Here is a 24,399-nt window from a genome sequence, read left to right as displayed (position 1 = left end):
CTGCCCTCTTCCTCCCCTTCTTTTTCCTCCTTCCTCTCTTACCCTCCCTTTCTCTCCCTTCCTCCTCCTCCTCCTCCTCCTCCTCCTTCTTCTTCTTCTTCTTCTTCTTCTTCTTCTTCTTCTCTCTCTCTCTCTCTCTCCCCCTCCTTCTTCCTCCCCTCCCCCTTTGCCCCCCCCCCCATTGACCCTTTGCCTCATCCTCCCTCTTGGAGGACTTGGCTGGGAGCTCGCTAAATGCAGCTATCATGTCTTCTCTACTCCTCCTTTCTCACAGCATAGTGCCTGGTTCAGAATTGGTGGATGTCTTCTATTTTTTCTTGAAATCTTAAGGAAGATGAAAAATTTCATGTATCAAATGGTGTGCAAATTCAAGGATATTTGATTTACTAGCACCTGCCATTGCAGGATTTGTCCCTGTAGCTCCTGTGGTCCAGGAACACACTGTGTCAAAAATGCAGAACTTTCTGCCCATTTATGATTTGCTGCTATTTCTCTTGGTGTCATTTCTCTGTTTTGGGCTTTTCAGTGAGCCAGGGATAAGGTGACTCTCAAATCCTTTTCCTGCAGTCCACTTATCTAGAAACTTAAATTATAGTCAATTTATTATGTGGTTCCACTTCAAAGCTTAAAGCAATGGTCAAGGTTTATAAAGAATTCAAACAGGTGCCCTTGGCCAGCCACAATATTACAAAGAGATGTACTAGGTTGTATTAATCTTTCAATATTTTCCTTGTCCCCATTTCTTCCTTCTTTTCTTCCTTCCTTCCTTCCTTCCTTCCTTCCTTCCTTCCTTCCTTCCTTGATATAAAAATCATATAGCTTTTTGTGAAGAAAAGGAACCTATAAAGAAGGAAGTAATCACTTGTGATCCCATTGCTGCTCAAAGCTCATCCCTGTTGTTATTTGAGTGGGCTTTGCATCCTGACTCTTCTTTTTGTTTAGATACAGACACAGCTCTTTTTCTTTTAAATAAAAAGGATTGCATAGTAGCCTGCCTTTTCTCTTTGAGTTGATTATAAATATATTTCCATGCTCATTAACCATGGCTATGCCAACATAGCTGCACATGGTATTTCATGTTACGAATTTATGGACTCTGGTATGGTACTTGTTTTGGTTAGTTAGTTACTGTGGAGAAAGCTGAGGTGGTCATCTGCGTACTTTTGTCTTTGGCATTCTTGTGTTCTAAGAATGCCTGTATTTATCCTCCTGTGTTTCCTTTTTGATTGTGTACAGACTTAGGATGATACCAACTTGAGGCAGAACCTGCTTCATGCTTTGACTTTAGGCCTTTGAATGGAGTGAATAAAAATTAGTTTATAAGATGCTTCTGTGGTGTGCCTCACTCTGGCGTGTTGCTTGGAGTAACCCTCCGTGGACTTTGGCTTGTTGTATGAGTGGGAAGGGGGCTGTGTCAGTGCTCCTGAGAACACCGAGCTCAGTAGACTCATGTACCCTCAGCACCTGCAGTCATGCTTTATGACACATTACAGTTTCTCACCCTTCCTCCCGGCACCTTAACCAGCAAATACCTTCTCCACAGTATTCCCATTTTGAATAGGTAGAGTATTGAGATGTAGATGTTCTGCAGTATGATTAAAAAAAAAATCTTTTGAAATGTGCTATTATCGTAGGGTTAGTATGTGGCATTTTGGTGGATGATCCGTGTGTCCTTGAAAAGTGTGTTCTGCAGTTGGAGTGAGTATTCTATAGAAATCACTTAGGTTAAGGTGGTTGATACTGTTGTTTAGGTCTTTGGGGTAATTTGTTACTCAGGAACGGAAAATAATACTCTTCTTTCAACACAATTAACTATTAGGTCACACAAAAGAATGGAAGAAGAGACAAACTGAATGATCTTCTAAAATAGTTGCATATTAAAATCAGAGGATACTTAATAAACTGTGTTTAATTTTTATATTTATATTATGTTATGTGAATTTGATGATGACAAATCTACATTTTTTAAGTTTATTGACTTATTTTTGAGAGAGAGCGAGAGAGAGACAGAGACAGAGGGGGAGAGAGATAGAGACAGAATCTGAAGTAGGCTCCAGGCTCCGAGTTGTCAGTACAGAGCCTGACACAGGGCTCGAACTGTGAGATCATGACCTGAGCCAAAGTCAGATGCTCAACCCACTGAGCCACCGGGCGCCCCCAAATCTACATTTTTCTAGAATCTTTTATTGCATTTCCTATTCAAGTTAAAAGATCCTTTAACCTGAAGAAGAATGTTTTATATTTTTTAACGTTTTCATTTTTGAGTGCAAGTGGGGGTGGGGCAGAGAGAGGGAGACACAGAATCCAAAGCAGGCTCCAAGCTCTGAGCTGTCAGCACAGAGCCTGACACGGGGCTCGAACTCACAAACCATGAGATGCCCTTAAAAATGAGCTTCTTAAAGGACCCATTTGAAGTTGTAACTATAAAAAATATAATTAATAATCCAAAATCTCAGCACTTACATTTATGGTATTGTCAGATGCATTATTCAGATTGAAGGGTTGCATGTAGTCAGTTGTATGGCTCCTTTCCATGGCTCTGAAATTTGACTCTGGTTTAATCATCCTGGAGTGTTTTCAACTATTTTTGGCAGCTACTCTGAGTAAGGATTTTGACACCTGTTTTGCTTTTAGGTTAAAACAGGCATTGGAGTTCTTTTAAACAATAAAATTCCCCCTAAAAGTGCCCTGCTTAATGAAAATGTGCTGGTGCATATTTAAAATGCAGATACCTAGCCTAGGCAGGCAGGATCTTTGGTAGCCAGGCTTGGGCATCTGTGTTTTATAAACCCTCCAGATGGTATTCAGGCTCACTAAACTTTGAGACTGTGCTTCAGTGGCCCTGCCATCAGTCTCTGTAATGGGGAAGTTTCTTTCAAAAGTGTAAATGATATACCTGCTCACTGTGAGTTTGTGAAATTATGAAAAATTATTTTTTATAGAGGGATACTAGATTAAGAGGCAATAATTCAAATGCTAGCAAAAGAAATTGAAGTACCTAATTAGTACCTGATTTTGCTCATTATCCTTTAATTATTAGAGTTTAATGCACAGCACTGAAGAAGTTTTCTTTTAGTGCCTATATGGTTCCAATGACTAGGATTTTACCCAAGTTTATTCAAAATGGTATCCGCATGGATTGTTTTGGCTTCTTGGAGTAGGTTTGATTTTCTAAGACCTACAATATTCTAGATCTACTTTGGGCATGTAAATATGCCCTGATTTGTTTATCACTTCTCTGCATTGCTGCTTCCCAGTAAAAGGGAACAGAGAATCAGAGTGTGTATGCTGTCATGGTGTTTTATTTACTCTTAGTATCTAATTCTCTGTTTTCTCAACTGACATTTTGCCAAAGAATGAAAACCTGAAATGGTTTTTATATTATCTAGAGCACCTATTAGAACAGCTGTAATGCATTTGTCTATATGAGCTTTCCCAAGTGCCAAGCCATTTGTTGTCTGAATTTCCTTCCAGTGTGGTCTTCGTTATTTATTATTTTAGTGAACCTTCTCGCAGTTCTCCTCAAATTGGTCTAGGTCCCTCCTGTCATTCCTCCATGTACTACAGTAAAACTTGAAATTTCCAAATAGATCACAGAATAAAAATGTTTTGTATTCACTTCCCTTTGCATGGCAGTTGCTTGAGACTAACTGTGAGAACGTTAACAGAGATTTCAGGCAGACTGGTGAAGGGCTTAGAGTTGGGGAGAAGGGCACTTTTGTGTGCGTGAGCAGCAGGAAGAATGTCTTTTTCTTCTACACGTCACTGTCTTCCTTTTTGTATTTTGGTGCTGAAGGTGACATAAGATGTGGTAGCAAGCATTTTCTTTGTCACACTTGGGTGTCATTTTGTTTTGATCAAGAATGATGTCATGTGTGTGCTATTTTGGTTCTGACCTTGGGAAATATCTTCCATTATCTGTTCCTTGCTCTTTGTGGAGGAAGGGTTGAATGGAATAGCAATTTAAACTCTTTCTGAAAGTTTGTACAAGCTTGAGCAGTGGACACTGGGTGCCAGACACTACGGAGGATTGTTGTGGGGACTGCTGCTGGTTGGGAAGAACCCAATATTTTCTGGGGGGCAGTCTGGCTAGTGTCTCAGCATGTTGAGAAAAGGAGACTTGCAAAATTTATTGGAATCATGGGCAAGCACTAATTTCTGCATGTAGAATAAAGCTAGTACAGAGGCACATATACACATTTTCATTATTCTCCTCATTGATAGATAGCTTCTAACTTATAAACTGATGTCATTTTTGTGGCTCTTATGTTCATAATATTACTGCCCCGTTAGATATTTTCTATTAGTATTGCCAAAACGTGTTGTAGTAAATCTTGCTTTTGAAATATATACATGGCACAACTTTCAGGTAAGGAACATGCTTTAATTAATTAATTAATTAATTAATTATTTTTTAATGTTTATTTTTGAGAGAGAGAGAGAGAGAGTGCGAGCAAGCATGAGTAGGGGAGGGGAGAGAGACAGAGAGAGGGAGACACAGAATCTGAAACAGGCTCCAGGCTCTGAGATGTCGGCACAGAGCCCAGTGTGGGGCTCGAACCCACGAACCGTGAAACCATGACCTGAGCCAAAGTTGGACACTTAACCAACTGAACCACCCAGGCGCTCCAGGAACATGCTTTAATTTTAAAAGTGCATTATTTTCTACTGTTTTAGGTGTTATTTTTTGCTAACTATGTGTAAATCATTATTTTACTTGTTTTGGCATCAAGCCATAAAAAAATCAGTGTCCAGTGAGGTGATGGTACAAGCGTATCCTGGTTATCTGTGGGAAACATGTACATTTGTACTTTAAAAAGGGCGTTTATACATTCTGTGCCCTCGTTATTGATAATGTGGAGAGAAGCAGTCTGTTGTTTTTATACTGAAGGCAGTCACAGTCTGTACAGTCTTCAGATGAGAATGGAGAACATATTTTTGGATCTGGAATAAGAACTGTTAAAATGAATTTATCTGGTGATACCAAAGTGAGTTTTTAAAGCATTAGTAAACTTTGCTCTGTGAAGAAATGGCTTGCTGCTTAAATTACAGTGAGAGCTCACAGCTCATAATTACAACAAATCTAATTTTAATTTCTTTAAAGACTTGATTTTTTTTCCTTATTTAAATCATCGCCAAACAAGTGTCTGATAAGAGAAAGTTTTGAGATTTTAATTCCTTTGTTGTCAAGACCAAAACACTAAATTTCAGCATGAGGTCAGTCATTTTTAGAATGTCCATATCCTGGAGATAGGAGTGGGCTGAGGAGTTCCTAGGATAACTTTCTTTTCATCCTCCCCTCCCTTTCCCCAGTTAATTTCTTGCTGAAGACTTGGTCTACGAATACATTCCTTTACTTATTACTAAACGTGTGGGAATTTTTGTGAACTGGGATCTCATCATCATCACCATAATGTAGCACATGTAATAATTTCCTTTGAAAGATAAAAACACTATTAGTCCTAATTTTAGTTAGTCTAACCAATTTACTGAGCACCTATTATGTGCCAGGCATCATGCTCAGTGTTATGTAGTGTAAAACAAAAATAAACGTGGTTCCTCCTTTCTGGGACCTCATGGTGTATTGTGAGAGTTGGAATTAATCTCAGAAATGAAGTGTAGAGTTACCAACAAATAATGGTCTGAAGAAAAGGAAAGGTGCCAATGGAAGGTGGAATAAAGTACCCCAACCAAGTCAGGGTGAAGCAAGACTTGCCTAAAAAATACGATCAAGCTGAATCTGAAGAGCAGGTGAATGAAAATCGGGTGTTAGGTGATCAGATTTACGTTTGAGAAGTGTCTCCCCGGCTGCAATATGAGGATGTGTGCACAGGAGGCCGAGTGGATGCAGGGTTACCAGGTAGCACATTTTGCCATAGGAGGTGTTGGATTGATGGAGGCTGGACCAGGTGCAGATGGTGGGGAGGAGGTGGATCTGAGAGTGATTGACTCGGTAAAGCCTGGAGGTGGGCTATTCAGCAAGGCAGGGAATGCTGCAAGGAGGCCAGCTTTGGGACAGGGTGGGAGATGAGGGATTCAGACTTGATTTAGTGACTTTGAGTGCTTTGGAGGTGGGTTGGTGTTTGGAATTGAAGTGCAGATAAATTCATGAATCAGATACAAATTTGTCGACAATCAGGCCAAGCCAACATATGAAATACCATCTAATTTTAGTAGAAATAATTATGTGTGTCAGAAAAAGCTTGAAGGGACGCACTGAAAAGTATCAGTAGTTATCACTGAGAGTGGAGTATGTGATTAACTGGGGGTTTTCTGATGTTCTGTTTTGTAATGTCTCCTTAATTCTGTGTCTTCCTAATTCCAATATGTGTCTTCCTATTCCAATGAAGCATTAGGCATTGCTAAATATGATTTAGAATAGGACCATCTTTTTAAACTTTAATGTGAATTGGCATAGGGAAGGACTGATATAAAGAGTTTGGTAACTTGGAATTGAAGTGATTTGTATAAATAGACTTCATTAACTAGATGACTTGATTAATTTCCTCCTAAATGGAGTTATTTTAGTTAGGCTTTAAAGAAGAAAATATTTAAATTAAATGCTGAGTAGAGCACCAAATGCTAATTAATTAATTCAGAGAGATTGTTTCCCAACAATTAAATATTTTATGGGTACTGGTTTGCCCACAGCTCATTGATTTGTGGGTGGATGGGTTGGGGAGTGCAGGGCGAGGTGTAGCAGTGGTGGTGGTGATATGGAGTGCTTGTAGAAGGAACAGAGAAGGGGGCTCAGCCTTCTGCATGAGCACTCTATTGGAAAGGCTCTTCGTAAGCATTAGTTTTGAAATTGGGGACAGCCTGCACAGTATTGGCTGGTCATGAGCTTTCCTAGGGAAAGCAGCCAAGACTTTGCTTGAGTAGGGGCACCCAGAGTCAGAAAAAGTAGGGGAAAGAGTCTCACACTCTTTCAGTTATCATATTAGTTGTAGGCCAGGCTTGGTTCCTTGGTTTGGTGCACTTTGTTTTTATGTTACTTCATCAAAGATGGACGTATTGTTTGGTGGGTAAGAAGCCACACTGCCTGTGTTTGAATCCTGGCTCCATGACTTTTTTTACTTTATGAGCTTCAGCAAATTACTTAATCTCTCTAATGTCAGTTTTCTCATCTCTAAATAGTGGGTAATAATTGTACCTACCTATAAGGTTGTGTACCAGATTTAAGTTTAAATCTGGGAATTTGTGTTAAGGTTTCAGTGCTCTTTGGCAAAATAAGGCCCCAGTAAGTGGTAATTGTCATCATCATTGTTTGTTACATCAATCACTACCACCACCATCGTTAAATTGAATTAGCATTCATTCTTTTAGTACTAGTTTCTAATGATTTAAAAACAAGTCACACTATCTTAGATATTTTTTGTAAAAAATTTCTATCATACTTATATTCATTTGCCTTTTTTTAATTTAACATTTCTATCAATTTGAAAAGAGGTTGGTAATATGTACTCAGTAATGGTTGTTGGAAGAAATACATTATTTATTTTCCGAATCCTTGGCATTTGAGGATTTCCAGGATACTATCAATATGCATATTTTTCTGAACAGAAAAACAGTGAAGATCCCAGTTTCAATTTTTAGTGTTTGAAAGCCAACAAGGACTGTATTGTTAAAAAACAAAACAAAACACAAATAGACTTGATATCAAAAGCAGAGTCAACAAAAGCAAAAATAAGCAAGTAGGACTACATCAAGTAAAAAAGCTTCTGCTCATCAAAGGAAACCATCAAAAAAAGTGAAAAAGTAACCAATGGAGTGGGAGAAAATGCTTGCAAAAAATATATTTGATAAGGGGTTAACATCCAAAATGTATAAAGAACTCATAGCATTCAATAGCAAAAACACAAAAAATACAAATTAAAAAATGGGCAGAAGAACTAAATAGACATTTTTCTAAAGAACTCTTACAAGTGGCCAACCAGATATAAGATGAAGAGTTGCTCAACATCACTAATCATCAGGGAAATGCCAGATAAAATCACAATAAGCTATCACCTCATACCTGTTAGAATGACTATCATCAAAAGAGCAGAGATAACAAGTGTTGGTGAGGATGTAGAAAAAAAGAGAACCCTTATGCACTGTTGGTGGGAAAGTGAACTGGCACTGCCACTATGGAAAACAATAGTCTAAAAATAGACTACCATATGATCCAGCAATCCCACTTGTGGGTATATATCTAAAGGAAGTCATTATCTCATGGAGGTGGCTCCACTCCCATGTTCATTGCAGTGTTATTCACAATAGCTAAGGTATGGAAGCAGCCTAAGTGTACATCAACAGATGAATGGATATGGAAGATCTCACATCTCTCTATGTGTGGAATATTATTCAGCCATAAAAAGAAGGGTATCTTGCCATTTATGATAACGTGAATGGAACTCTTTGAGGGCATTATGTTAAGTGAAATAAGTCAGAGAAAAGACACATGCTATGTGATCTCACTTACATATGGAATTTTAAAAAGCTGAACTCACAGAAACAGAGCCTAGAATTGTAGTTACCAGAGTCTTGGAGCTGGGAGAAAAGAGGTGATGTCTGTCAAAGGGTACAAATTTAAGATGAATCTAATGTACAGCATAGTGATTATAGTTAATAATACTATATTAAATGCTAAAAGTTGCTAGGAATAGATCTTAAACATTCTTACCACAAAGAAGAAATGTTAATTATGTGATGTGATGCAGGTATTAGCTAACACTAAGGTAGTAATCATTTTGCAATACATAGGTGTATCAAATCAACACATTCTACACCTCAAACTTATGTTGTATGTCAACTATATCTCAATACAGCTGTGGGGGTAGAGGGTGGGGAGGCAGACCTTATTTTCAGTTTTAAAATATTACCTGGTTGACAGTGACAATTCTCCAGAAAAATAGCATATCTCAAAACAAGCACTCCAGAATAAATGCTACCAAAAGTGCTTTATAATAATTTATGTCTTTAAAAATATTTATTTAAAATTTCCCTTCTGTATCTTGAGTGAAATATGTAAAATTCAACTTTTTGTGTATATAATAAAACATTATCACACAAAGGAAAAAAGGAGGACGATGGATAACTTGTTTCTTTTTCATTAATATTATCTGAATAATTTCAAAGAAGTAATTATACATGATACAGAAGATCATCCATTCATTTATTCATTCACACAAGTATTCATAAGGATACAGATTATATAGAAAGTACCAGATTTGTTTTCTTCCTGGATTTTATATTGGGGGAAGAAGAAAATTGGCAGGGCTTTGTACTCTTAGATCCTTGTATAATTCCAGAATAAATCTACTAATAAAACTACAAACATTTTGGAGCTATTTCAAACTAAAAAGCTTCTGCACAGCAAAGGAAACCATGAACAAAATGAAAAGGCAACCTACCAAATGTGAGAAAATAATTGCAAATCATATATGTGATAAGTCTAATATCCAAAATATATAAAGAACTCATACAACTCAGCAGCAAAATCAAAAAAACCCCTGAAACAATCTAATTAAAAAAGCGGCAGAAGCCCTAAATTGACTTTTTTCCAAAAAAGATAGAAGATGGCCAACAGATATATGAAAAGATGCTCAGTCTTATTAATCATCAGGGAAATACAAAGCCGTAATAAGATGTCCCTTCACACTTGTTAGAAGGACAATTATAAAAAAAGATAAGAAATAACAGTGTTGGTGAGGATGTGGAGAAAAGGGAACCCCCGTGCACTCATTGTGGGCATGTAAATTGGTGCGCTATGGAAAACATATGAGGGTTCCTCAAAAAATTAAAAATAGAACTACCATATGATTCAGCCATTTTACTTCTGGGCATTTATCTGAAGAAAGCAAAAACACTAATTCAAAACCATATATTTGGCATGTTCATTGCAGCATTATTTACAGTAGCCAAGACATGGAAACAACCTAACTGTCCACTGATGGATGAATGAAGAAAGTGATATATATATATATATATATATATATATATATATATATACACACACACACACACACACACACACATATGAATATACATATAAATAATGAAATCTTGCCATTTGTGACAATATAGGTGGGCCTCAAAGGCATTCTGCTAAGTAAAATAGATAAGGTAAAGGCAAACACCATATGATCTCTATTATATGTGGAATCTAAAATAGAGAACATCTCCCTACACTCAACTTACAGACATAGAGAATAGATTGATGGGTACAAGGAGGGCAGTGAGAAATGGGTGAATTTTTGTTTTTAGTTTAAATTTTTTAAATGTTTATTTACTTTTTTGAGAGAGAGAGACAGAGAGACAGAGACAGAGACACAGAGCATGAGTGGGGGAGGGGGAGAGAGAGAGAGAGAGAGAGAATGAATGAGTGAGAATGAGAATCTGAAGCAGGTTCCAGGCTCTGAGCTGTCAGCACAGAGCCTGATGCAGAGCTCGAACCCATGACCCATGAGATTAGGACCTGAGCCAAAGTTGGACGCTTAACCACCTGAGCCACCCAGGCGTAAATAAGAAAATTAAACATAATTCAACGTCACTATAGTACACACTATAGCGGGATATGGTTACATCTCATATAAAGGCTGCAAGATAGATATGGTCCCATGCCACTTTTAAACTGGGAAGACCAAATGTGTTTCCTATACTTAAAGATTTCTTTCACTTCTTTGGGCTGCTGCTTGTTTCCAAATAGTAAACATTTTTAATTCTCAGTTGATGTTGGAGAAAGAAGTTAGTTTGGCTAGTAAATATGTGGATTTTAACTATATTTTAATTATGTTAGACTACTAAGCCTTCTTATGTGAAATTTTATTAAAATGTCAAGAGCTTAGTGTCATGTATAATTGTACCACAATTCATGTGTATCGATGCCCCTTGTTCATATATCAAACTACCATGATAACTTTTGTTTGAGCAAAGGTTAAGAAGATCTTACAGATTCACTGATTCATTCATTTTATCTTTCTTACATTTATTCAATAAATACCTTTCAGTCCCTAATATATTTGACAAACAGCTGGATGTGCTGAGGATATATGGGGGAGGGGTCTCTGATCTTGCAGAGCTCTCCTTGTAATGAGGAAATAGACTAAGAGGAGTGAGTTTCGGGTGTGATAGAGAATAGGTGAGGTGGGAGTGGTTCTTTAACCTGGTTGGTAAAGCCAGCCCTCAGGAGGAGTCAGGTGGGCTGGATTTCAATCGATGAGAACAGCTACAGGCAGAGGACTCTAGGCAGAAGGAGCAGCATGTACAGCAGCCTGAACTGGAAAAAGGTTGAGGTGTTCATGGATCCAGAGGGAATTAGTGCGGCTTGGATGCAGGGGGCGATTGGGAGAGGGAAAATAGGTGGAGTTAGAGACAAAGGGGGGATATTAAAGCTATGTTAAGCAATTTGAGACTTGATACTAAAAATAAGAAAAAGCCTTTGAACTGTCAAACTGTGGAGTGATATATTTAGATATATATTTGTAGATTACTTTGGGAAGACTGCGTTGTGGGTGGGCAAGAAAGGGGAGAAAGACCAGTGAGAAGACTGGCATCCAGTGAAGAGGTGATGGTGGCTGAACCTCAAGTAGAGTTGGGGAAATATGAATGGAGTTGAGATATGTTTGGAGTTAGAATTTCTAGGATTTCAGGCTGTGAGGAATGAAAGCAAAGAAAGTATTAAGGGTGACTTTTAGAGTTGTAACTAGAGCAAGTGGGGTAAGGGGTATGGAGGTTCCACTTACTGGGGGAGGTTCATTTAAATAGAAGAAGTAGAAGACTTAGGAGTGGAATGAGGATACAGGATTGGGGGCAGTCAAGTCTCCTTCCTGTTGGGACATTTAACTGATTTTGCAGTGCCTTTGAGACTTCCAAATAGAGCTGTCCAGTAGGTGACTGGATGTGTAGGTCCGAAGCTCAAGGGAAAGATCAGAATTGGAGATAAGAATTTGGAAATCACCATTGTATAGAATGGATGGAGTTCAAAGGCATGTGACAAATATCATTTCCAGGTTGCAAAAATTTGCAATAAGTCTAACCTCATAATCTTTGTTGGTTTTTTTTTCCTGTGGTACACGCCCATGAGTTAACACTTGCCTTGATTATGATGGAAAATACTAATAAATTTTAACTGGAAAATTAATATAAAAGTGGAAAAGGAACTCAAGTTCTCCTGAATCAACACCATTGAATGAAAGTAAGATAAAATTAGATTTAGGTTGTTTTTGAGAAAGACAACTGAGTGTCAACGGTTATAAAGAGACAGTGCAGAGAGATTGCTTCTCAGACACAAGAGAGTGGTAGCATTATTTCTAATATAGGTACAGAAAAATCACACTCCAAAAGCCACTAGAAATTTGTGAGTTTCATAACCAACCATTATTGTTGGATGGCATTCACTTGACTGCCACCCCAGGAAGAGCTTAGTTAATATAATAAAAGCACATAGTATAAAATCAGAAATTTACCTGGAGTGAGGGGATTCTAGAATCTCTATCCTGTATTTCAGAATTCTGATATTCCTTGCACTGGAATGTCTCATATATTACTTGACTTGTTTACTTACGAGAAATTGATAAGCAACACTTTTTAAAATGTTTATTTTGAGAGAGAAAGTGTGAGCAGAAGAGGGGCAGAGAGAGAGAGAGAGAGAGAGTGAGAGAGTGAGTCAGTGCAGAGTCCCTGTTGGGGGGCTGGATGTGGGGCTCAAACTCAGAAAGTGAGATCATGGTCTGAGCAGAAATCAAGAGTCAGATGCTTAACCGACTGAGCCAGCCAGGCACCCCAACAACCACTTCTTTTTAAGGGGACAGTCAAATGATGACTGTTCTCAGGCATTTTGTTATTAGCAAGAATTGTAGAGATTTCTGTTGTAGGAACTCTAGACTAAAACAAAGCTGCATTTAATGTTTTCTGTAACAGCATCATTTTCTTTAATTTAGTCCAGATATGTTTATTGAGCATCTCTTCCATTCCAGACAGAATTTGAGATACTGAAATGAATACAGAATGGTTACCTTCAGGGATCCATTGTAAAACAGGAAGAGATTTTAATGCTAACAAAATACTTTTCAGCTAAAAGTTTTCTATAATTTGGTTGTATCTTTTTTTTCTAGGATAAATTAAAATAATTCCAAGTACTTTCACAGCAGGAAATAGTTCATATGTAGGTGGGAATATTCAGGCAGTTAAGGTGGGAGGGATGTTCAGGTCAGTCTCCAGACCAGAAATGCTTTCTGAATCCCTAGTGCTGGTTCTGATTTTCCCTCTCTTAAGTTCTGATAGTCTCCCTCCTACCTGTTAACACAATAGATCTCTGCTCCTCAAACTGCTTTGGTGAAGGACTAGATTTGTTTTGTTTTTCATTCTGTGGTGGACCAATACAATGTAAAATGCAATGGAAATTAATTATAAGAAAGAATTGGCTTGTGTTTTGCTTGCTTTTATCTATTTTCAGAGTTAACAGATATAAAATAATTCTCTCAAATTGTTTAAGAGTTTCCAAAAGCACACTCTATTTCTGTTTTTCACTGGAGACTGGGATGACACTTCCAACAGCACTGCAATGTATAAGTCTTTGTTAAATATTGTTGCCTTTATTTTTTTTAATTTTTAGTTTTTAAGTTTATTTATTTTGAGAGATACAGAGACAGCATGAGTAGGGGAGAGGCAGAGAGAGAGGGAGGGAGGGAGAGACAGAGAGAGAGAGACAGAGAGAGAGAGAGAGAATGAATGAATGAATGAATGAATCCCAAGCAGGCTCCACACTGTCAGCACAGAGCCCAATGTGGGGCTCAAACTCATGAAACCATGAGATCATTACCTAAGCTGAGACCAAGAGTCAGACGCTTAACCGGCTGAGCCACCCAGGCGCCCCCAATATTGTGAATTGAATATGGTGAATTTTAATTTCACCATTAAAATTCCTGTATTTGCATTATTTATTGCTGAGATATTCTGGTATAGGCTAATGTTCGGTCATGTAGTTTCTTTAATATTTGGTATGTATATATGTTTTAAAAATAATGTATGCTTCTTATTAAAAATACAGGAAACTCTTAATATTATTAGTTAAATTAAAAAATATTGCGTTGAATGTATTGGATTAGGCTTGTGTGTGTCCTAATGCATTGAGTTTTGTGACACTCTAGTATTAATAGTGACACAAGTATTAATTGTGTTGCAAATATTCACAGTGTTCAGTACTCACTGGAAGCCCAGTTCTCCATTTTCTTGTGTATCTTATTTTCATGATCTCTTCTCATACTCAGCCTCACCTCTGTTAGACCTGAGATACAGTGAGGGAAAGATGCTCTTGTTGTCTTTTGAAGGGACATAAAAACACTTTTTCTCTCCTTTCTGGGACAGAGGAGAGGTATTCCAGACTCCTAATTCATTTTCCTGTGAATATTTTGTCCTATATATTTTTAAAAATTATTTATTTATTTAGTTAGAGAGTGAGAGCAGGGGAGGGGCAGAGAGGGAGAGAGGGAATCCCAAGCAGGCTCCATGTTGCCAGCACAGAGCCCAATGCAGGGCTTGATCTCAAGAACTGTGAGATCATGACTCGAGTGGAAATCAAGAGTTGGACACCCAACTGACTGAGCCACTGAGGCACCCCAAAAAAGTTGGATATGTGAGACTTGATAACTTCATTTCTCCTTCATTGGAAAAAGAGGATGTTCAAGGAGATTGAAAAATAGTTGTGCTAAGAGGGCTCCTGTTTTGAAGTAGGAGTTGTGATTTGATAGTATCCTGTAGCCTTCTGTCTGTTTTGGCAAGGAATGAGTTAAGGAGACTTCTTTTGAACCTGGTGTGTTTACTCACACCTTGCTGACTCCAAGATGAGTTGCTACACCCTGTTTTACTCCTGACACACTATCCCTGGCCTGTTTAACTGGTGAAGGTTGTTTTCATTTGGTGTGGTGGAACCTGTCTCTGGACTCCCTGGTGAACCAGGAATCAATGCTGCCATATGCAAAGTTTGTGCCTCCATTGAGGGTCACATGTGGAAAGGATTCTGGCCTATATTGTCCACTTATTTTCAATTTCTTACCCTTTCTAGAGGACTGAGTAAAACACAGGTCCTATATTTGGATTTTGGGGGCTATGTATTTGGGGATCATTTTATTCTGTAGTTAGTTTTGGAATCTACGTCACTGTGGAGTTTGCCTTCTTAATGGATTGAGATGGCGGACAAATTGAAGAGGAAACACGCGAAGAGGTATTACTCTTTTTCTGGTACCTCTCGGAAGGATTCACTGAGGGCACTGAGGTTTTCAAGGTCTTTGAACCTCAAAAGAGCTACTTCAGAAATCAGCAAAAGGCAGGTTGGTATAGAGATTTCTGGTCCTTTTAAATCTTCTGTGGAGTTGAAAGTAACATTCCTTGTGTTTATTCCTTAATATTCTTTTGAAAAATTTCCTTGATTACTTTGAACATTCTTTTATAGCTACAAAATCATATTGCTGTTTTCTGTGCCATCAATCTGTTTGTGGTATTTATTATTTGTGTGTATGTTTATTGATCTATTACATGGGTTCAAATTACTTGTTGGGTGTTACAGCACAAAGTTGTAATGTTATCAGAAGATTCTGATTACCAAAATGAAATCTTCTACCAAAATATGGTTTTAGGAGGACACGCATGTTACCTAACATCTCACTGAAAGGATTAGTTGTCTTTTGTGCATAAACAAAATATTAGAGTAAAAGTGAATTAATGTTTATATAATTTCATAGAAATAGTGTTCCAGAAGACTGTTTGGAAGTAAATTTATTTTTCCTAAAAAATACTTTGAGGCTACTGAATGGAAATATAAATGATGGGAACAGACTCTGTGTGCTTTCTTGATGTTTTGTTTTACTATTTTTGTGCTGAGTATATAACTTTAGGTTGTCCAGATAATGCATTATGTGTCTTTTGAAAGTATTAGACATGAAAAATTCCTTTTTAAATGTTATTGTTTTTGAGGCTATTTTTCAATTATCAGCAACAATTGGTAAAAAATTACACATAAAATGTGTAAGGAATCACATAAATATGATATTTTTTTCCTTTATATTTGGACAAGTGCCATGGGTTGTGTGCCCCCCAGTGGTCTTTTGGTAGAATGTTTCTTTTTGAGCTCCATTAAATGATATCCATGTCGCTCTGGGGTGAATAATTGTGTTTTCAGCATTACAGTTAAATGCTCAGAACTAATTCATTCTAATAGCTCAAATGTAGCCCAATATTTATCTGGTGAGTTTATGAATGATGGTGTTTTGGAACATCTCTCAAGGGTTTATAGAAGTGGATACTGGACATTGTTTTATATCATCCATTCCACACTTACTTTTTTCCTCAAATATCTGCTAAATCTAAGTACTTTTAGTTTCATCTTTTACTCTGCTTTTCTTTATTGTTATGGAGAATACTGACATATCAGAAAGAAATCAAGTCCTGGGACATTCCAGATCTCTAATGTATTTCCTCCCGCAGAAATCACAGCCATAATAGATGTTTGTTGGTTAAGAATTCTGAACAATCCTGAACCATTTCAGTGTGACATTGTTTATGTTCAGATCAATATAGTTTGTGTTAAGAACACAGAGTAAAACCTGTTTTTAAGAAATTAGATCTTCTTTGTAGAGTGTACAGAAAATAATACCAGAAAGGAATGAGGAAATTAAAGGTACTGATTCAGTTGGCAAAATCCTTTCTCTTCCCTCTTGAAGAATCATCGAATTTAAAACTCTGCTTGAACTTGAGGGTGGAGGCCTATGTGTTGGCATTCGATACTTGAGAATTTCAGTATGAGTGCCTTGTATTGTCATTAAGGATTCCATGGCACTGTTTATAGAAGCAGGGTGTAGTTCTCTGCCAAAATCCAATTTGTTTAATTAAATTTTGCTGAGCATTTCTATCTTCCTGCCCTAAACTGCTTCTAATTGCTTGTAGTTCCAGGGGTAGTAATAGTAGTCATGGTATTTTGCTCTCGTAAACATGCTTTTAAATGATTAAGTTCCACCCTGTCTGGTAAAATGATATTACTTGTTCATCTTAAAGATGACATGCAGTCTTTTGGAGGGTGCATGGGGACATTGGCTGTGTAGATGAAGAGCTTGCTTAGACTTTCTGCACAAAGCGTCTGGGTCATTTTGTGTGTGACAGTATGTGACACTAATGAAAAAGACAGACACTTTTTTTCCCCCCTCAAGCAAGATACATCTCCTTCTTAGAACATTTCTTTTGTAGATGTCAGTGTGTGACATTTAAGCAGCCATATACAATTTCAGTTTTGTATGTCACTTTGCTTGAGCAAAGGTTTCTGTGGAAAATACAAGCTTCAGAATCATTGTTTTGTATATTTTTTGAGGGGTGGGGTTATATACTCTGAGAGTTGTGAGGAGAATTGAGATCACGTATTAAATGGAAAAGAAAGCTAAGAGAAGCTGAAATGCCATATATTGGACACTTATCTGGGCTTAAAAGGCAAGGGATTTGACTTTAAAGCATGTATGATTGAAAAATCTGCCCCAGCAAAAACACAACTTGGTTTTTGAAGTAAATGGCAGAAATTCATGCATCAGGATGTGTGCATGAGTCAGTGTGTGGATTACTCATTTACTTCAACACTAATGTGTGATTATTTATCTATCGATCTGTGTATGCTGCCTTCTAGATCTTGATTTTATAGAGAATTACAATCTAGATGTAGAAGTCAGCAGAATGATGCATTCTGACAAAGTTGCTTAATGGTGGAAAAACTAACTCAAAGTTAGATGACTTTTTGAAATTCAAAAAGAAAGCTTAAGTTAGATATACAGTTTACAGTTTATCAAAAAGCCTTTCCTTTATAAGTAAAATACACAGAATTCAAAATAATGCTGTCTTGATACTTTAGGGCCTAAAGGTAGTTATTTTGAACCCCCTTGATAATTATCCCCAGGTAAACAAAAGAAATTTGGTGGGGTTTCTATTAAACATTCTAGAATTTGTACTACCTAGTGTGTGTGTGTGTGTGTGTGTGTGTGTGTGAGAAGATAACGTACTAACGTGTTTTCTCTTATAATTTTCCATGTTCTGTTAAGAGCCACATGTGGAAGAATGTTAGTTAATTGGAGTCTAGCTCTGTACACACACAGTTGTGTTTTTATGCTAGTTATTCTCTTCATTATAATGTTTATTTATTTTTGACAGAGAGACAGAGCATGAGTGGGGAAGGGGCAGAGAGAGAGGGAGACACAGAATCCAAAGCAGGCTTGAGGCTTTGAGCTGTCAGCACAGAGCCCGACGCAGGGCTCGAACTCACAGACTGCGAGATCATGACCTGAGCCAAAGTCGGACGCTTAACTGACTGAGCCACCCAGGCACCCCTATTCTCTTCATTATAGATGTGGCCCTTCTTTTCCATGAGAAGATGCAAATATGTCTGGTATAATTCTAAGTACGACACTGTTGGTCATAAAACATTAAAACATATGTTCTTGTTACATGCCAGTAGAAAACTGCTTGAGTATTTAACAACTTGGGAATATATAACACTTCTCCTTTTTTATAAAGTGGTTATAATACAGGTTGTTCTTTTGAGAGAGAGTGATTGAGTGTGTATGGACAACTTGGAAGAGTTGTTTTTTTCCCGCTTCCTTATCAGCATAGTTTCCTAATCATAGCTGGAAAAATAGTTTTGGCTACTAATGTCATCCAGATGTAAAGGAGAAATGTGTTTTGTTTTTTTAATCGAGGTATAGTTGACACACAATGTTACATTATTTTCAGGTGTACAGCATAGTGATTTAGCAGCTCTGTTCTTTATTCCATTCTCACCACAAGTGTGGCTACCACCTGTCACCATACAATACTATTTTTTAATGTTTATTCGAGAGAGAGAGAGAGAGAGAGAGAGAGAGAGAGGTAGAGAGAGAGGCAGAGAGAGAGGGAGACACAGAATCCTAAGCAGAATCCAGACTCCGAGCTGTCAGCACAGAGCCCGACACAGGACCCGAACTCATGAACAGCGAGATCATGACCTGAGCCAAAGTTGGCCACTTAACCGACTGAGCCACCCAGGTACCCCTGTCACCATACAACACTGTTACAGTATCACTGACTACATTCCCTGTGCCGTACCTTTCATCTCCGTGACTTACTCCATAAATGAGAGCCTATTATCTGTCATTCCCCTTCACCCATTTTGCCCATCCCCCTAACCCTATGGAAGGCAATGTGTTCTTGATAAGTTCTGGGACATTGTTGTGTAGATATTAAAATATTATGGAATTTGATCTGTTATTACTATTATGTTACAAAAGTTGTTTATTCTTGCGTTTTCCCACCTCAATTAATGTGAAATTCCTAAGCTTAAATTCATATTTTCAAGAGTAGCCTGTAACTTTTTAAATATTAACTTTAGCTTTACCCCATGTAATTAGGTGAAAATGTGATGATCATAGTACTCAAAATAGTAGTTTAAAAAATACAAACGTTAATTATTTGCTACCCTCAGATTATCTGAGGTCAGATAAATTTTCTTCTCAAAACATGGTATCCTAGTTTGAGAAATTTCTGATTTTCATGGAAGCAGGCTCTCCTTAGTTATTTTTTTTTTGGGGGGGGGGCACGTTGTGTCGGCCATTGGGTGTTAATTGTAGTTCTCCAATGTCAATTCTCCATTGACATTTCTTTAATAAGAGAATTTGTTCTGAAATGACAGCCAGGTTTAAAGTAGGCTGCTGTGATAATTGTGGATTTAAAAATAGAGTAATTCAGAGCATCTAAGACCTAAATATTACAGGGAAGTGAAGTGCATGTAGGTGAAATACACGAAGGTGATGAATTCCTGTGATGGAATTTGTTATCTTAAAGGTATTTTAAAAAAAGACTGTTAAATACAGTTTTCTAGAAAGAATCAAGTGAGGCCAGGGTCTGTAGCTTTATCCTTTCTCTGTATCCCTTACTTCAGATGGTCATCTCACCACATCATAATACTGACCAAGACAGGCATCGGCTACCAAATTTTGGAAGGACCAGTGTGAAACATTTCTCATTTTGAATACAAAAACTTAGGTAGTTGGAGGATCAGTATATATATTTTGAAAGGCAACAGTTCTTCCACAGGGAGTGGATTAAAACAGAGCAGATACGATGCAGTTGATCAGTGAGGGAATATAATGTATATTATGTCCTAGTGGTTATACACGATCACAGTGAGGAACTGTCTGTAAAATCAGAAAAGAAGATTGTGTGTATGCCACATGGGAGCATGGAGCTGCTTGGTTAGAGGGGGTGCTCAGCTGGTGGTAAATTTTTTGTTTATCGTTTTCGGTTGTGAATTAAGTGCACTGTAATTTATGTTGATTTGTGCTTTAAAAATCTTCAGTTTTGTTCTTGATCATAAGAGTGGGTGAGAAAGAGGGGAAAAAAGTATGTATAAATAATAGTGTAAGTGGTGAAAAGGAGAGTGGTTAACCTTTTGAATAAAAGCCATATGTAACTAAACCCAGGATTTTTTTCCAGCAATATGTCGATTTTAGAGTTGTATCTCTAAAACCATAAAACGTGTTTTTGAAATTTATGACCTACTTCTCTTTCCCCTTAGGAATGCAACTTCTGGATTCTTACAGCAGTTATAGCTTGTGTGGCAAATGCCGATCTTTATAATGATTGGAAAAATTGACTTCATGCTTAAACAATCAATTCTTTATGATTTGGAAATACATATAATCATATTTTGGCAAGCATTTTACCCTTTTCAATTTCTACCAAGCCCCATGTTTAAATATATCTTGCAGCATTATATGGTAAGATCAGTCCCTAAGCGTTTTTACTTTTCTTGATTTTAATGTTAATATGGAGTTTGGAAATACATATTATTATGACATATATGGTAAAAAATTAGTTTTTCCCCATTATATTTAAAATATCATGCACCAAGCAACTTAAAACTTTTTTAATTGTTTGAACATTGCGGAAGACACAAGTGTATTACTTGAGGAAGTAGGTTTCTTTAAGATTATTTATTTTGAGAGAGAATGCACACGTTCGGTGTTGGGGGGGAGGGGCAGAGAGAGAGAGAGAGAGAGAGAGAGCACGAGCGAGAGAGCGAGAGGGAGAGCGAGAGAGAATCCCAAGTCACTGTGGGTCCCATCGAGGCTCCAACTTATGAGCCATGAAATCATGACCTGAGCTGAAATCAAGAGTCATACACTTAACCCGCTGAGCCACTCAGGCACGCCGTAGGTTTTTAAATCATTCTCTTTTAATTGAAAGTTTGACTTGTGTGTATTACGTTGTACTTATTTTTCTTTACTGAAATTGGCATTTTTACATTATTCAAATATCTATTTATACATTTGAGCTCCTTGACTTCACACTACTTCTTAAAAGCAAAAATCTGTAACCTATTCTATAGCATGCATTTTTCCCTTTGATTGAACCTATGACTTTGTAACTGAAATAATATATATAGACCCACCCAGTAACAACTGTCTTACATGTGATGCAGCCTAAACACTTACTGCTTTTGATTTGAAGATGGTGATTCTTACTGCGGGTGTCAGTAGCTTCTGAAAGAGTAGCCATTGACAGGTGCACTCAATTCATCCAGCCAGGTGCCTGTTATTTGATGAGTCGTTCTGGTCTCACTTTTGTAAGCTTTAATATTGTTAAAGTAACCATATGAAAAATGAGGAGACAAAATGCATTTGTGTATTTTCTGTGAGGCCCAGTTACACAAAACTTTAGATTGCTAATGATCTCCATTCCTTCAGTGCATTTGGCTATCTCTTAAAAGCAAAGTTGAAAGCTTCAACAAAACAAGCAACAAAGTTCCTCTTGGATCAGGTGCTGTTGAGTTGGCCTCAGAATTTTTACAGTTTGATTTGATTTTGATGTCATTTAATTGAGGACTTCTTCACCATGGGATGAACAAGATACTTACACTGTAAAACACACATGCGGCCTCCATCTCCCCACCCCCTCACCCCTCAGGACTTGCTGAATCAGAATCTCCACTTCTGGGAGCCTGTGGGTCTCTCCTGCAGAGTTCCCCAGGTGAGTCTGACCTGAACCACTGAACATTGCCAGGTGGAGAAACTTAGATTCTGGAAAAGTGAAGGGACTTATGAAGAGAATAGAACTCAATGGCAATTGAGCATATTATATGAGGTCACTCCAGTAGGAGTAGAAGCACAGTGACTCAGAGACCGTGAGTGGCTGGCAGTTTGGAGAGCCAGCATGCTTGTGTTGGCTGGTCTTTATGTGTTAGTCTTTGTGAAGGTATCCACCATGCTCTGAAGGTGCCTCTGTAGCTAGCGAGGTAAGTAGGAGATGGGAGTGTAGCCATTAACTGCTGTCCAGATTCTCATGCCAAAGATAGCCTTTATCAGCAATAACAGCATGGTAAGCTACCTTTCTTTGGTTCAGAACTTAAAAATCAAGATCAAAATTTCTAACCTGGTTACTACTTAACTCTCTTACAAACTACCAGCTGTAACATAAATAAGTCTTGGAGATGAAAAGTACAGCATAGGGAATATAGTCAATAATATTGTAATAATGTTGTATGGTGACAGATGGCGACTATGCTTATTACCATGGTGAGCATAGTGGAATGTATAGAATTTCAAATCAATACACTGTACACCTGAAACTAATATAATATTGTATGTCAGTTATACTTAAATTAAAAAAACCGTGAAAAAAAGGAATCTTTTAGCCCCCAACACAAAGCATGACACAAAACAGTTATTCTTTAGTTGTCTAACTTTGGATAGCCTTTTAGTATAATCTTTTGGTAGGATATATAAGTAGCTTTGTCATATAGTATACATTTTAATTCCACATAGAATTTTATTTTCCTCATAGGATTGAAAGGTAAATTTTTAAAAAACTTTTTAAAAAAATGTTTTATTTGGGGCGCCTGGGTGGCTCAGTCAGTTAAGCGTCCAACTCTTCCATTCAGGTCATGATCTCACAGTTCGTGAGATTGAGCCCCGCATCAGGCTCTGTGCTGACAGTAAGGAGCCTGCTTGGGATCCTCTCTTTTTCCTTCTTTCTCACTGTCCCTCCCCCACTCATGCTGTCTCTGTTCCTCTCAAAATAAATAAACTTAAAAAAAAATAAAAATGTTTTATTCTTAGAGAAGAGAGAGAGCTGGAGAGCGAGAGAGGATCCCAAGTGGGCTCTGTGCTTTAGTTCTGTGGGGTTCAAACTCTCAAACCATGAGTTCGTGACCTGAGCAAAGTCTGATGCTTAACTGACTGAGCCACCAGGTGCCCAAAAGCCAATTTAAAAAAAAAAAAATGTTTTATTATTTATTTTTTGAGAGAGAGACAGAGTGTGAGTGGTGGGGGGGGCAGAGAAGGGGAGACACAGAATCTGAAGTAGGCTGTAGGCTCTGAACTGTCAGCACAGACCTGATGTGGGGCTTGAACTCACAAGCTGTGAGATCATGACCATCCATCAAAATTGGATGCGTAACTGACTGAGCCACTCAGGCGCCCTGCCAAATTTTTAATAAATAACTTTGGAACATGTTTTTGTACCTGTATTTTGAAGACCATCTGAAAAGTTCACGTACCTCAAGTAAAATATTTTTAAAAACTCACATTTTGATGCTGATGCTTTGAATATTCAAATCATCAAAATATGGGAAAAAAGGTCTCTTGCCAAAGATCCTATTTCTTTTCATTAATTCCAAGTCAGTCATCACCTTTTTGTTCTTACCATGCAGTTTTGTTAATAGATGCACGTGTTTTTTCTCTGCCTTTTTTTGTTCCACTGGTTTATCTGCTGTGTCCACTACTGTGTCTGTGACAGTAGGACAGGCTGCCTGACCCATAGGAAGCACTCAGTGTTTGTTGAATGAATGAATGAAATGGACAGAAGTTCTATACTGTGTTAGTCACAGTGATGAAAATTCTGTAAAGCCAGGTTTGGAGGAAGAGAATTTCCTCTTTTTCTCTCTCTCTTTGCTCTTCTATGGTTTTGTGGTTACTCAGAGAGATGTGAACTGTGAAGGATACTTTCTAGTTCATATCTTCCCTGGAATGTAGCAGGAATGTGTTGGCCGTGGAACAGTTACCTACTCTCAGCAGGTCGTATCAGGTAGAGAGCACCTACAAAATCCCATTACACCCATTACAGGGTGTTTTTATGCTGGTAGAAACTGAACTTTCTTGATGTGGCCAAGAAGTTTGCCTGAGATGTGGTTTCTGTCCTCCAGCCTTCATTGTTTTCACTTGCACTTATAGCTGAGGACTTAAACACTTGTATCTTGCTCAGCTGTGTTACTGCTTTTGCTCTATGGACAAGTAGCAATTACTCTTTGACACATCTTTCCACCTTAGCCATCCCAGGCTGCCTGAGGAAAATCTGTATCCATCATCAATCCGTCCAGGAAATTAAAGGATAAAGAAGAAGATGTGGCAGTGT

General features: G+C 37.8%; 1 protein-coding gene across 1 annotated transcript in view; it reads left to right on the top strand.

Moving 5' to 3' along the window:
- PARD3 (par-3 family cell polarity regulator) overlaps nt 1-24,399 on the top strand; it is a 550,937-nt gene that overhangs the window by 1,238 nt on the left and 525,300 nt on the right. The window lies entirely within an intron of this gene.

This window comes from Lynx rufus, unplaced genomic scaffold, assembly GCF_022079265.1.
Source record: "Lynx rufus isolate CCGP_SWC_20201006 ecotype Redwood Valley unplaced genomic scaffold, mLynRuf1.p SCAF_7, whole genome shotgun sequence".
NCBI lineage: Eukaryota > Metazoa > Chordata > Mammalia > Carnivora > Felidae > Lynx > Lynx rufus.
This window is presented reverse-complemented; position numbering and strand designations above follow the sequence as displayed.